The sequence below is a fragment of the Ornithorhynchus anatinus genome, chromosome 2 (genome assembly GCF_004115215.2).
Source record: "Ornithorhynchus anatinus isolate Pmale09 chromosome 2, mOrnAna1.pri.v4, whole genome shotgun sequence".
NCBI classification, from domain to species: domain Eukaryota; kingdom Metazoa; phylum Chordata; class Mammalia; order Monotremata; family Ornithorhynchidae; genus Ornithorhynchus; species Ornithorhynchus anatinus.
In genome coordinates this window covers 169,775,373-169,788,137 of record NC_041729.1, presented here as the reverse complement: position 1 = coordinate 169,788,137, position 12,765 = coordinate 169,775,373, and the positions used below count along the sequence as shown (strand labels likewise).

Sequence of the window (12,765 nt, the reverse complement as noted above, 5' to 3'; positions counted from 1 at the left end):
GGGACGGTTTGCACTGAACCATCCTCACTCCCTTGCCTGGTCCACCTGTGCCCGGAGGACACAGCAGCTGGCAGGGAGATGATTGGCAAGAGAACAGCTGAGACCTGTGGTTGTGGGACAAGATGTCTCTGAGACCTCACTGGCAGAGAACACCATGAGGCTCCCTGCTTCTTGTAGGCAGGGAATATGTCTGTTTATTGCTGTACTGGACTCTCCCAAGCAACTAGTATGGTGCTCTACACACAGGAAGTGCTCAATTAATATGACTGATTCTTTGATTGGTATTTTTTGAGCACTTATTATGTACAGAGCAATGTACTAAGTGCTTGAGAGTGTAGAAAACAACAGAATTAGCAGACAAGTTCCCTGCCCATAACAAGAAAAGCAGTCGTGGCTCAGTGGAAAGAGCCCGGGCTAGGGAGTCAGGGGTCATCATGGATTCTAATCCTGGCTCTGCCGCTTGTCAGCTGTGTGACTTTGGGCAAATCACTTCACTTCTCTGGGCCTCAGTTACCTCATCTGTAAAATGGGGATTAAGACTGTGAGCCAAACGTGGGACAACCTGATCACCTTTTATGCCCCCCAGCACTTAGAACAGTGCTTTGCATACAGTAGGCACTTAACAAATGCCATCATTATTATTATTATTATTATTATTAATAAGAAAAGCCACTCAGGTTGTCACCCTGAAACTCCAGGCCCTGAATAGATAATAATAAAAATAACAATAATAATGATAGTGGCATTTGTTAAGCATTTACTATGTGCCAGGAACTGTGCTAAACTCTGGAATAGATACAAAGTAATCGGATTGGACCCAGTCCCTGTCCCAAGGACTCACAATCTTAATCCCCATTTTAGAGATGAGGGATTTTAGACCCAGAGATGTGAAGTGACTTGCCCTAGATCACCCAGCAGACAAGTGGGGGTGCCAAGATGAGAACCCAAGTCCTTCTGACTCCCAGGCCTGTGCTCTATCCAGTAGGCTAACAGAAGCGGCAGTACGGCCTCGTGGAAAGAGAACTACCAGGCTTGTCCCCTGGGAACTATGGAGACGCCCTCATTCAATCAATAAATCATTCAAGTTTATTGAGCACTTATAGTGTGCAGAGCCCTGTACTGAGCGCTTCCCGTTCCTCCTTTCACCACTCTGGCAAGAAAGAGAAAAACACCCAGAGCTTAAGGCCTCCACAAAATCGATGTCAATTGATACATCAATCAAATCTTTTTGAATACTTACTGTATGCAGTGCTCTGTACTAAGTGCTTGGGAGAGTACAGTACAACAGAGTAAGCAGACGTGTTCTCTGTCCATAATGGGAAAAGCCTCTCATGTTGTCCCCGAGAAGCTTCAGGCCCTGGAGAAGAGGCAGTACGACCTAGTGGAAGAGCTCTGCCAGGTCTGTCTCTGGGAACTGGCGTAGGTCGAACTCCTTCCGTCCCTCCCGTCACCACCCTGGCAAGAAAGAGAAAAACACCCACAGCAAGAGCCCTCCCTAAGATCAATCAATCAATCATATTTATTAACTGTTTACTGTATGCAGAGCTTTGTACTAAGCACTTAGGAAAGTACAGTAAAACAGTTGGTAGGCACGCTGTCTTATTCATTCATTCGTTCATTTAATTGTATTTATTGAGAACTTACTGTATGCAGAGCACTGTATTAAGCGCTTGGGAGGGTACAATATAGCAATAAACATGATCTCTCTCCCTCTCTGCAGTCTCATATTTCTTCTTGCCTTCAAGACATCTCTACTTGGATGTCCTCCCGTCACCTCAAACTTAACATGTCCAAAGCAGAGCTCCTTTTCTTCCCACCTGAACCCCGTCCTCCCCCTGACATTCCCAATACCCTAGACGACACTACCATCCTTCTTGTTTCACAAACCCATAACCTGGTGTTATCCTTGACTCCTCTCTCTCATTAACCCACATATTCAATCCATCACTAGATCCTGTCAGTTCGACCTTTACAACATCGCGAAGATCCGGCCTTTCCTCTCCATCCAAACTACTATCAACGTTAATACACTCACTCATCCTATCTCTCCTGGATGACTGCATCATCCTCCTTGCTGACCTCCCTGCCTCCTGTCTCTCCCCACTCCAGTCCCTACTTCACTCTGATGCCTCGATCATTTTTCTATAGAAACGTTCAGGAAATGTCACCTCTTTCCCCCCAGAAACTCTAGGGGTTAACCATCCACCTCCACATCAAACAAAAACTCCTCTCCATTGGCTTTATAGCCGTTCTCTACCTTGCCCCCTCCTACCTCACCTCGCTTCTCTCCTTCTCCAGCCCAGCCTGCACACTTCACTCCTCTGGTGCCGCTAACCTTCTCACTGGGCCTTGTCTCACCTATTTCACTCCCGATCCCTTGCCCTCATCCTGCCTCTGTCCTGGAACACCCTCCCACCTCAAATCCTACAGACAATTACTCTATCCTGTCCTTCGGAACCTTATTGAAGGCACATCTCCTCCAAGAGGTCTTCCCTGACTGCCCTCCTTTCCTCTTCTCCAATTCCCTTTTACATCTCCCTGACTTATTCCCTTAGTTCTTCCCGCCTCTCAGCCCCACACCACTTAGGTACATATCTGTCATTTACGTATCTGTATTCATGTCAGTCTCCCCCCTCTAGACTGTGAGCTCGTTGTGGACAGGGAATGTGTTTGCTAATTGTTGTACTGTTGTAAGTAGAAGCAGCTTGGCACGGTGCACAGAGCACAGGCTTGGGAGTCCAAAGGTCATGCGTTCTAATACTGGCTCCATCACGTCACTCATTTGAACGTATTTATTGAGCGCTTACTGTATGCAGAGCACTGTTCTGAGCGCTTGGAAATTACAATTCAGCAACAAAGAGAGACAATCCCTCCCCACAATGGGCTCACAGTCTAGAAGGGGGGAGACGGACATCAAATCAAGGAAACAGGCATCAATAGCATCAATATAATTATATATGTATATATATACATTTAATAATAATAATGATAATAATATTGGTATTTGTTAAGCGCTTACTATGTGCAGAGCACTGTTCTAAGCGCTGGGGGTAGATACAGGGTAATCAGGTTGTCCCCCGTGGGGCTCACAGTTAATCCCCATTTTACAGATGAGGTCACTGAGTCACAGAGAAGTGAAGTGACTCGCCCACAGTCAGTTGACAAGAGGCAGAGCAGGGATTCGAACCCATTACCTCTGACTCCCAAACCCGGGTTCTTCCCACTGAGCCACGCTGCTTCGCTTACAGTCTAGAGGGGGAGAAAGACATTAATAGAGATAAATAAATGACAAATATGGACATAAGTGCTGTGGGGCTGGGAGGGGCGGTGATGAATAAAGGGAGCGAGTCAGGGTGACACAGAAGAGAGTGGGAGAAGAGGAAAAGCTGGGGGTTAGAGTCAGGGAAGGCCTCTTGCAGGAGATGGGCCTTCAATAAAGCTTGGTAGCAAGGGAGAATAATTTTCAGATTTGAGGAGGGAGGGTGTTCCAGGCCAGAGACAGGATCTTATTTGTGAGCCTTCCGAGGGACGGAGATGATGTCTAACTCACACTGTGTATTTTCTCCCAGTGCTGGGCAGGGATTGTCTCTATCTGTTACCCAATTGTCCATTCCAAGCGACTAGTACAGTGCTGTGCACATGGTAAGTGCTCAATAAATACTATTGAATGAATGAATGAATACAGTGATTTGCACCCACTAGGAACTTACCTGGGAGTCAGAAGGTCATGGGTTCTGGTCCTGGCTCTGTCACGTGTCTGCTGTGTGATCTTGGGCAAGTCGCTTAATTTCTCTGGACCTCAGTTACCTCATCTGTAAAATGGGAATTGAGACTGTGAGTCCCATATGGGACGGGGACTTTGTCCCACTCAGTTTGCTTGTTAATAACGTAATAATAATAATGTTGGCATTTGTTAAGCGCTTACTATGTACCGAGCACTGTTCTAAGCGCCGGGGTAGATACAGGGTAATCAGGTCGTCCCACGTGAGGCTCACAGTTAATCCCCATTTTCCAGATGAGGTAACTGAGGCACAGAGAAGTGAAGTGATTTGCCCACAGTCACACAGCTGCCAAGGGGCAGAGCCGGGAATCGAACCAACGACCTCTGACTCCGAAGCCTGTGCTCTTTCCACTGAGCCACGCCGCTTCTCTACCCCACCCCACCCCAGCGCCTAGCACAGTACTTGGCACATAGTAAGCGCTTAACAAATACCATAATAATAATTATTATTATTAATAGAGAAGCAGCATAGCTCAGTGGAAAGAGCCCGGGCTTGGGAGTCAAGGTCATGGGTTCGAATCCCGGCTCTGCCAATTGTCTGCTGTGTGACTGGGGACAAGTCCCTTCACTTCTCTGGGCCTCAGTTATCTCATCTGTAAAATGGGGATGAAGACTGTGAGCCTCACGAGGGACAACCTGATTACCCTATAATAATGTTGGTATTTGTTAAGCGCTTACTATGTGCAGAGCACTGTTCTAAGCGCTGGGGTAGACACAGGGGAATCAGGTTGTCCCACGTGGGGCTCACAGTCTTAATCCCCATTTTACAGATGAGGGAACTGAGGCCCAGAGAAGTTAAGTGACTTGCCCACAGTCACACAGCCGACAAGTGGCCGAGCCGGGATTCGAACTCATGAGCCCTGACTCCAAAGCCCGTGCTCTTTCCACTGCGCCACGCTGCTTCCCCTATATCTAGCCCAGCGCTTAGAACAGTGCTCTGCACTTAGTAAGCCCCTAACAAATACCAACGTTATTATTATTTATTATTAATAATAATAAAAATCGGGGTCAGTGTCCACGCGAGCCCCTAGATGGCAGCAAAGGCCATCGCAATTTGAACGTGCGCCCCAGAAGAGGCCCGATGCTGCGCAGCTTGGCCCTTGAGGACCCTTCGACACCTCCAACCTCACATGTCCAAAACAGAGCTCCTCGTCTTCCCACCCAAACCCTGTCCTCTCCCTGATTTTTCCACCTCTGTAGGCGGCCCCACCATCCTCCCCGGCTCCCAAGCTCAGATCCTTGGCGTCACCCTCCTCATCTCTCCCGTTAGACCCGCATATTCAAACCGTTACTAAATCCCTTCCCTTCAACCACTTTCCTCCAAACCGCTTTGGTCGGAGCACTTAACCTCTTCCAATCCTTACCTTTTTAGTATTTTAAGTTCCTCGAGGACAGGGATCTTGTCTACTAAGTTTATTGGACTCTCCTAAGTGCTTTAAGGAGTGCTCCCAGCAGACTAAATTGCTCTGCTGTCCAGATCGTCTTTCTACGAAAACAGCGGGCCGTGTTTCCCCACTCCACAAGACTCTCCAGTGGTTGCCCATCCAACTCCGCATCAAACAGAAACTCCTCACCATTGGCTCTGTGCAGAGCTCTGTAATGCGCTATCAGGAGAGTACAATAGGGTTAGTAAACATTCATTCATTCATTCAATAGTATTTATTGAGCGCTTACTATGTGCAGAGCACTGTACTAAGCGCTTGGGATGAACAAGTCGGCAACAGATAGAGACAGTCCCTGCCGTTTGACGGGCTTACAGTCTAATCGGGGGAGACGGACAGACAAGAACAATGGCACTAAACAGCGTCAAGGGGAAGAACATCTCATAAAAACCGATGGCAACTAAATAGAATCGAGGCGATGTACAATTCATTAACAAAATAAATAGGGTAACGAAAATATATACAGTTGAGCGGACGAGTACAGTGCTGTGGGGATGGGAAGGGAGAGGTGGAGGAGCAGAGGGAAAAGGGGAAAATGAGGCTTTAGCTGCGGAGAGGTAAAGGGGGGATGGCAGAGGGAGTAGAGGGGGAAGAAGAGCTCAGTCTGGGAAGGCCTCTTGGAGGAGGTGATTTTTAAGTAAGGTTTCGAAGAGGGAAAGAGAATCAGTTTGGCGGAGGTGAGGAGGGAGGGCGTTCCGGGACCGCGGGAGGACGTGACCCGGGGGTCGACGGCGGGATGGGCGAGACCGAGGGACGGCGAGGAGGTGGGCGGCAGAGGAGCGGAGCGTGCGGGGTGGGCGGTAGAAAGAGAGAAGGGAGGAGAGGTAGGAAGGGGCAAGGTGATGGAGAGCCTCGAAGCCTAGAGTGAGGAGTTTTTGTTTGGAGCGGAGGTCGATAGGCAACCACTGGAGTTGTTTAAGAAGGGGAGTGACAGGCCCAGATCGTTTCTGCAGGAAGATGAGCCGGGCGGCGGAGTGAAGAATAGACCGGAGCGGGGCGAGAGAGGAGGAAGGGAGGTCAGAGAGAAGGCCGACACAGTAGTCTAGCCGGGATATAACGAGAGCCCGTAATAGTAAGGTAGCCGTTTGGATGGAGAGGAAAGGGCAGATCTTGGCGATATTGTAGAGGTGAAACCGGCAGGTCTTGGTAACGGATAGGATGTGTGGGGTGAACGAGAGGGACGAGTCAAGGATGACACCGAGATTGCGGTAAACATGAACCCTGCTCTTGAGAAGCTTACAAGAGGCTTACAAGAAGCTTCCCAGACCGAGCCTCACTTTTCCTCATCTCCCGCTCCCTTCTTCGTGGCCTTGACTTGCTCCCTTTGCCCTTCCCTCCACCTGCCAGCCCTACAGCACTTACGTATGTATCTGTAATTTTATGTTATTTATATTGATCTCTGTTTATCTGTATTGATATCTGTCAATATCTGTCACCCATGACCTCCTTCTTGCCCAATCCATTGGCTCCTACTCTATCCTAATCCTCCTCGACCTCTCAGCTGCCTTTGACACTGTCGACCATCCCCTTCTCCTCCACACCTTATCTCACCTTGGCTTCACGGACTCTGTCCTCTCCCGGTTCTCCTCTCATCTCTCTGGCCGGTCATTCTCGGTCTCCTTCGCGGGCTCCTCCTCCCCCTCCCATCCTCTAACTGATGGGGTTCCTCAAGGGTCAGTTCTTGGCCCTCTTCTGTTCTTCATATACACTCACTCCCTCGGTGAACTCATTCGCTCTCACGGCTTCGACTACCATTTCTACGCAGATGACACACAGATCTACGTCTCCGCCCCGTCCTCTCCCCGTCCCTTCAGGCTCGTATCTCCTCCCGCCTACAAGACCTCTCTACCAGGATGTCTGCCCGCCACCTAAAACTCAACATGGCCAAAACTGAGCTCCTCATCTTCCCCCAAGCCCTGTCCTCTTCCTGACTTCCCTGTCACTGTGGATGGTACGACCATCCTTCCCAACTCTCAAGCCCACAACCTCGGTGTCATCTCAAATTAAATACCTGTTCTCCAAACCCCTTAATCTGTAAGCCCCACGTGAGACAAAGACTGTGTCTGATCCTTCCACGTCCTGCCTCTGGCCTGGAAGGCCCTCCCTCCTCATTTCCAACAGACAGTGACTCTGCCCCACGTCAAAGCCTTATTGAAGGCCCATCTCCTCCAAGAGGCCTTCCCTGACTAATCTTTCCTCTCCTCTTCTCCCACTCCCTTCTGCGTCACCCTGACTCGCTCCCTTTATTCATCCCCCTTCTCAGCCCCACGCCACTTACGTCCATATCTCAACATGTCCAAAACTGAGCTCCTCATCTTCCCTCCCAAGCCCTGTCCTCTTCCTGACTTCCCTATCGCCGTGGATGGTATGGCCATCCTTCCCGTCTCTCAAGCCCGCAACCTCGGTGTCATCCTTGACTCGGCTCTCTCGTTCACCCCACACATCCAATCTGTCACCAAAACCTGCCGGTCTCACCTCTATAATATCGCCAAGATCCGCCCTTTCATCTCCACCCGAACGGCTATCTTACTGGTATGGGTTCTCATAATATCCCGGCTGGATTATTGTGTCAACCTTCTCTCTGATCTCCTTTCCTCCCATCTCTCCCCGTTCCAGTCTATTCTTCATTCCTCTGCCCGGCTCATCTTCCTGCAGAAATGCTCTGGGCCTGTCACTCCCCTTCTTAAAAACCTCCAGTGGTCGCCTATTGACCTCCAGACAAAACAAAAACTTCTCATTCTAGGCTTCGAGGCTCTCCATCACCTTGCCCCTTCCTACCTCTCCTCCCTTCTCTCTTTCTACCGCCCACCCCGCACGCTCCGCTCCTCCGCCGCCCACCTCCTCACCGTCCCCCGTTCTCTCCTACCCTGCCGTCGACCCCCGGGCCACGTCCTCCCGCGGTCCCAGAATGCCCTCCCTCCTCACCTCCGCCAAACTAATTCTCTTCCCCTCTTCAAAACCCTACTTAGAGCTCACCTCCTCCAAGAGACCTTCCCAGACTGAGCTTCCCCCTTTCCCTCTGCTGCCTCTCTGCCCACCCCCTTCACCTCTCCGCAGCTTAACCCTCTTTTCCCCCCTTTCCCTCTGCTCCTCCCCCTCTCCCTTCCCATCCCCTCAGCACTGTACTCATCCGCTCAACTCTATATATTTGCATTACTCTGTTTATTTTGTTAATGAGATGTACACCACCTTGATTCTATTTATTGCTATTGTTCTAATGAGATGTTCATCTCCTTGATTCTATTTATTGCCATTGTTTTTGTCTGTCCGTCTCCCCCGATTAGACTATAAGCCTGTCAGAGGGCAGGGGCTCTGTTACCGATTTGTACATTCCAAGCGCTTAGTACAGTGCTCTGCACATAGTAAGAGCTCAACAAATACTATTGAATGAATGAACGAATGAATCTGTCTCTTCCCACCTAGACTGCGAGCTCGTTGTGGGCAGGGATAGTCTCTCTTTATTGTACTATACTTGCCCAAGCACTTAATACAGTGCTCTGCACACAGTAAGCGCTTAATAAATACGATTGAATGAATGAATGACACCCCTTATCTGCTGTATGACCTTGGGCAAGTAAGTCGACTTCTCTGTGCTTCAGTTATCTTACCTGAAAAATGCGGATTAAGGTTGTGAGCCCCCTGTGGGACACGGACTGTGTTCAACCTGATTTACTCATATCCACCCCACTGCTTAGTACATTCCCCGGCTCATAGTAAGCGTTTATCCAATGCTACAATTTACTGTAGCTTCCTGGTTCTGCTCCTAAACTCCCCACCTCCCTCGTGGCTCACCTGGGGAGTTTGCGCCTGGATATTCATCATGGCTTAATAGAGAAAGAGCACAGGCTTGGTCATGGGTTCTAATCCCGGCTCTGCCACTTGTCAGCTGTGTGACTTTGGGGAAGTCACTTAACTTCTCTTGCCTCAGTTACCTCATCTGTAAAATGGGCATTAAGACTGTGAGCCTCAAGTGGGTCAATCTGATTACCTAGTATCCCCCCAGCGCTTAGAACGGTGCTTGGCACATAGCAAGCACTTAACAAATGCCATTAGTGTTATTATTATTATTACATTCCGGGGTGCTCTTGGCCAAGGGTCACATGTGGGGGTGGATTATGAAGTCACTTCCCCCGGCCCCTCCCCGGGGGATCCTGTATGGTTTTTCCAAAGGGTCACAGCCAGTGTAGTGGACACGACACTTGGTTTGGAGAATGTCCGGGAAGCGGAATGCACTTCCTTATTCTTCTGCTTCTTCCCAGTGTCTTCCCTTCACTGCCCCGGGGCGGTGGGTGGCTAGCTCTTTGGGTCCATTAGCATCGTGGACTTGCCACTTCTCTGAAGATGTTTAGGTCAGTCTGCCCTTTTGGCTAACTATTAATTTGACCCACTGAGGTGACTTGTTTGTCGTGTGACCTTGCCCTTGAGAACCAGCGGCCTAGTGGGAAGAGCTCGGGCCTGGGAGTCAGAAGACCGGGGTTCTAATCCTGGCTACACCACTTGTCGGCTGTGTGACCTTGGGTAAGTCACTTCACTTTTTTGGGCCTCAGTTACCTCATCTGTAAAATAGGGATTGAGACTCTGAGCCCCATAATAATAATGTTGGTATTTGTTAAGCCCATATTATGTGCAGAGCACGGTTCTAAGTGCTGGGAGAGATACAGGGCAATCAGGTTGTCCCAAGTGAGGCTCACAATCTTCATCCCCCTTTTACAGATGAACTAACTGAGGACCGGAGAAGTTAAGTGACTCGCCCACAGTCACACAGCTGACAAGTGGCAGACCCGGGATTCAAACCCACGACCTCTGACTCCCAAGCCGGGGCTCTTTCAACTGAGCCATGCTGGTATTTGTTAAGCACTTACTATGTGCTGAACACTGTTCAAAGCACTGGGGTAGTTACAAGGTAATCGGGTTGTCTCATGTGGACAACCGGAACACAGTCTTAATCCCCATTTTCCAGATGAGGGAACTGAGGCACAGAAAAGTGAAGTGGCTAGCCCAAAGCCCCACAGCAGACCGGCGGAAGAGGAGGGATTAGAACCCATGTCCTCTGATTCCCAAATCCGTGCTCTTGCCTCTGAGCCACACTGCTTCTGGAATATAGTAAGCGCTTAAGCAATACCATCAAAAAAAAAAGAAGTGAAGTGACTTGTCCAAGGTCACAGAGCAGACAAATGGCAGAGCCAGGATGAGAACCTAGGTCGACTGACTCCCAGGCCAGGGCTATTTCCACTAGGCCACACTGCTTCAATGTCTAGTGTATAGAAAGCACTTGACACATATCTTAAAAAAAGGTGATAGTTGGGTTCTGAAAACCCTGTATTAACAGGTAATTGTGTGATGTCCACTATTGTATCAGGGGGAAACAAGGACTTGGAGGAAAATGATGATACTATACTCATAGTATTTAATAATAACAACAATAACAGTAATAATAATTATGGAATCTGTTAAGCCCTAACTATATACCGGGCACTGTACTAGCACCGGGGTGGATACAAACAAATTGGGTTGGACACAGTCCCTGTCCCACTCGTGGCTAACAGTATCAATCCCCATTTTACAGATGAGGTAAACTGAGGTGCAGAGAATAATAATAGTGATAATTACGGTATTTGTTTAGCTCTAACTATATCGGAGGCCCTTTATTAAGCTCTGGGGTGGATACGAGCAAATCAGATTGGACACAGTCCCTGTCCCACATGGGGCTCCCACTCTTAATGCTCATTTTACAGATGAGGTAACCGAGGCCCAGAGAAGCGAAGTGACTTGCCCAACGTCACAAAGCAGACAAGTGGAGGATCCGGGAATAGAACTCATGACCTCTGATTCCCTGGCCCATGCTCTAGCCACTAGGCCATGCTGTTTCTCTGTCAAACACAATCCCTGTCTGTCCACTACATTCCTCAATTCTTCTACCCCATTCTGTCCACACGGTACATATAAAGGCCGCTTTCTTATAGGAATGACTATAGAGTGAAAATAACACAATTTACGAGCAACTGATTGTTCTTACCTCTAGGAAGTGAAAGAGAAAAACAGGCACTTCAAATAGTTACCTGACAACACAATAAGGGATAGTCATTTTATGTATCCGATAAGGCAGGGACTGTGTACCCTCTCATTGGCCTTTTAAGTGTCCCCTCTCCCACCCTTTTCCCCCTGCACAGGAGTATTTGGCCATCGGTAGTGTCTTTCTTTTTATTTTGTACTTGTTAAATGCTTACTACACATCAAATCCTGTTCCAAGCACCAAGGTAGAAAAAGGATAATCATTTTGGACACGGTCCCTGTCCTACATGGGGCTCACAATCTAACTGGAGGGAAGGGGACTTAATCCTCATTTTATAGATGAGGTAACTGAGGCACGGAGGAGTGAAGTGACTTCATTCATTTAGTTGTTCAGAGCACTGTACTAAGTGCTTGGAAAGTCCAATTCAGCAACAGAGAGAGACAATCCCTACCCAACAACGAGCTCTCGGTCTAGAAGGAGGGAGACAGACATTTAAACAAGTAAACAGGCATCAATACCATCAATATAAATAAATAGAATTATAGATCTATACAGATCATTAATAAAATAAATAGCTTAATAAATATGTACATATATACTCAAGTGGTGTGGGGCGGGGAGAAGGATAGAGCAGAGGGAGGGAGTCGGGACGATGGGGACGGGACGAGGAGCAGAGGAAAAGGGGGGCTCTGCCTGGGCCTTAATCTTGTTTTAGGTGTCTTAGCCCACTAAGCAGCTTGGCCTAGTGGATATAGCAGGAGTCTGGAAGTCAGAAGGTCATGAGTTCTAATCCCAGCTCCACCACTTGTCTGTGATGTGATCTTGGGCAAATCACTTCACTTCCCTGTGCCTCAGTTACTTCATCTATAAAATGGGGATTAAAACTTGAGCGCCATTTGGATAGTGACCAAGCTGATTAGCTTGTATCTACCCAAGCGCTCAATGCAGTGGCTGGTACATAGTAAGCGCTTAACGAATATCATTTAAATATGATATTAAATGAATATTCGCCACTTGTCAGCTGTGTGACTCTGGGCAAGTCACTTCACTTCTCTGGGCCTTGGTGACCTCATCTGGAAAATGGGGATGAAGACTGTGAGCCCCACGTGGGACGACCTGATCACCTTGTATCCCCCCAGCTCTTAGAACAGTGCTTTGCACACAGTAAGCGCTTAACAAATGCCATTATTATTATTATTATTTTTTAAAAAGTGTCAGAGCTAGGATTAGAACCCAGGTCCTCTGACTACCAGACCCGTGCTCTTTGCTCTAAGCTTCACTCCTTCTCTTCAAGCAGGAGGGACATCTAGATATACTCTGTAAATACATGACCAGCAATTAATCATAAATCATATCAGAAATGATACCGGCAAACTGATTTTCCTCCTGGCAAAAGTGAAGAGTTAAGCAAGTTCCTGGTCTGATCGGCGTTTCATACAGTGCCTGGAATGCGGTAAACACTTAACAAGTACCATTAAAAAAAGAAGTGCATTTTAATGTATCTGTGCGGGTGTGCTAGTTTCCCGTGG

The 12,765-nt window shown here is 48.3% G+C and overlaps 1 protein-coding gene across 1 annotated transcript in view; it reads left to right on the top strand.

Annotated features, from left to right (window-relative positions):
* LOC100084385 (solute carrier organic anion transporter family member 1A1) overlaps positions 1-12,765 on the top strand; it is a 47,692-nt gene that overhangs the window by 12,641 nt on the left and 22,286 nt on the right.